The sequence below is a fragment of the Mobula hypostoma genome, unplaced genomic scaffold, assembly GCF_963921235.1.
Source record: "Mobula hypostoma unplaced genomic scaffold, sMobHyp1.1 scaffold_202, whole genome shotgun sequence".
Taxonomy (NCBI): domain Eukaryota; kingdom Metazoa; phylum Chordata; class Chondrichthyes; order Myliobatiformes; family Myliobatidae; genus Mobula; species Mobula hypostoma.
This window is the reverse complement of record NW_026948248.1, coordinates 58131-60895: the sequence shown is the minus strand read 5'-3', so window position 1 is coordinate 60895 and position 2765 is coordinate 58131. Positions and strand designations below refer to the sequence as shown.

Genomic DNA, 2765 nt, shown 5'->3' with positions numbered 1-2765 from the left:
GTGCCATTTTCAGACTTGGAAATGATCCCTCGGGCAAACTGATGATATAGATTGCGAACAACTGATCTCCAAGCATCGGTCCCTATTATATCCACTCAGTTAGCATACCGGCCCAAGAAATGCCTGTTTATTCCTTTTCTTTAAACAGATAGACAACAGTAAGAAGAGCAAGACTCTAATCCTCTTCAGCTAGCCCTGACATTCAAAAAGATCAGGCTGGACCAAACTTGCTTTCAGTCCTACTCCCCATACCACACTTGCCAGTCAAAAGTTCTCCACCAAATCTCCTTCCGTCTCCCTAGGTGAGAGGAGATAATCTTCTGTCGTCTGCCTTTATTTCTATGTCCTGATAACGCCTCCAGCTTCCGATAAAAGCATATGGATATAAATCTTTAAAAAAAAAGGGACATTGTTCTGAGATTTTGCTCAGGATTGAGACGACTTTGGGGACGCAGAGCCAGTCAGGGTCTATGGGAGAGAACAAACACCGGGTGAAACCCTTTTCCGCCATTGGTCAACATATTAGATTGACATCTGCACACACCAATGGGAGCTAGGTATGTTGCATGTCTTTGACGAGGGTTGGTTTGTGGGTCGTTGGCTGATGGCGGGAGTGTGCACAGTCGCTACACCCCACTAGTCACAACTGGCGAGGGCGATATTGACGGAAGATCAGCGAACCAGCTTATGTACGGCAATGTACGGTCGCTTGCTGGTCAAGAGTGTAATAGGGAGTCTGCACAGCGAGTGACAAGATACTGCGAAAGCTTTTCCCTCTCATGGACTCGTCTGCCCTGTTCAGCGACTGGGTCATAATCTCAGTCCCCCTCCCACCCTCGGCTGAACAATATTTCTTATTGAAATAAGCAAATACTTTATTGGTTCAAACTTCAGTTCTTTTTCAGCTCAAATTCATATGGTGGTCGTATCTTAACGGAGGATTGAACTAAAGTTCCGGGAACAGATTTATTGGAAAATCGCTACTCCTTCATGCCTTGTTACCTGTTCGCTCCTACGCTGCCGCACCAGTTCACGTCTCCTACCCTATATTCCACCCCAGCTGTGTTGTAAAGGAATATCTATAAACTTCCCACCCCAAACAGGCAGTCCTTTCTCTGAACTCAGACATTGATTATTGATCGCTGAACGCTTGCTTCAGCCTTGAGAGGATTGAGAGGAAATTGTGAGAGTTAGGAGGAAAGGAGAATGTGGAGAGAGAGAGAGGGGGGACAGAGAGAGAGAGAGAGAGAGAGAGAGAGAGAGAGAGAGTGAGAGAGAGAGAGAGGAGAGAATGTGTGTTTGTGTGTGGGGGGGTTGTATGTTACAGAGAGAGATAGAGAAAGAGCGAGTCGTGGAAGTGAAGCGGGGAGAGAGTCACATCGTCGATAGGGCAAGAAAGATAAGCGGGGGAGTTTGAAAGGCAGTGGAAGAAAGAGAGTTCCACGGCAGTTTATCAATTTAATGTTCACTTTGGGCCATCGTTTTCCTCATAGTGTTTTCTTGACCATCAGAATATTTCACCCCAGCGAGAAAACGAAATGTTACTTTCCATCCCTTCATTTAAACTCGGAAGCTAGAGGGCTCGTAGGAATTGTCACCGTTCGGACGGAGGAAGGAAAATGGTTCATGCGTTTAGACATGATCCTCCAACAGAGGGAGCAAGAGAGGGCGCTACGTTATACTCATTGATGCTACTTCTCCCAGTTTCTTCAATTATGAAGATAACTAACATTAAATTGGTGCCATTAATTCTAAAATTTCCAGAGTTACTGTTGATTTGGATGCAGGAATTCTGCTCAGTGCGATAAATCGTCCCCAGTCCAGCTGAAGGAAGAAGGTTGGTGAACGAAGTGAGGCGCCCTGTATCCAAACAGCTGTAGAACTCGCCGACAGCAATCGCTCTGTTTCTACTCGAAATCTATTGTTAGATACTCGTTTGTAAAGTAACAATGTCGTCGCTAAGTAAACTACACGAGAAAGGGTTGTTTAAGCTCCCTCACCGAGATTGATCAGAGTCGGAGTGAAAATGAACTCTTGGCACTGAGAATGGAAGAGTATTGAAGAGTGTAAGAATCTTAACATTTGCCGCCTGGACTTGGCAGAGAATGTAGCTTTCAGACAGCAGCCAGGGAGTTACTGACAGGCAGGTGGAGTTCTGGTCCCTCGTGCCTGTAGAGTGAGCGCTGCGATCAGGGCTTGAACCTGCGTGGGGAATCCCCATTGGATTTCAAATCCAACGCCTTAACCACTCGGCCATCGCAGCTCCATCTATGTTAATCACCCACCGCAGCACTGCATCAGAAGTGATTTATTTTCAGTGATGGAAATGATAAATCACCATTCCAATACAAATAGTATGATTGGATGATGTGGGAATTTGTTTCAAGACAGGTAGGTCAGAACGTGAGTGTAGAGGGATAACATTAGCGTCAGTATCGTAAATGAAGGAGATTTCCACTGCTGGGGATAAAGGTCAGGATTAGAATCAGAGTTATAATGACGGATATATGTATTTTTGTTGTTTTATGGCAGCTGTACTGTGTAACACATATAGAATAATAATATAAGATCCATAGGTCCATAAAACAAAGGGACAGGAACAGGAATTGGCCACATCGAGTCTGTTCTGCCTTGGTAGCAGAGCTGATTTATGATCCCCTCAACCCCATTCGACTGGACATGGACATTGACGTCCTTAACAAACAAGAAATTATCAACCACTGCTTCAAATATACCCAATGACTTGGCTTCCATAGCCGTCTGTG

At 45.1% G+C, this 2765-nt stretch overlaps 1 non-coding gene across 1 annotated transcript; it reads right to left on the bottom strand.

Annotated features, from left to right (window-relative positions):
• Positions 1–2181: 2181 nt before the first annotated feature.
• Positions 2182–2263, bottom strand: trnas-uga (transfer RNA serine (anticodon UGA)). The gene has a single exon. It is a non-coding gene; the product is annotated as a tRNA-Ser (tRNA).
• Between the last annotated feature and the right edge of the window lie 502 nt (positions 2264–2765).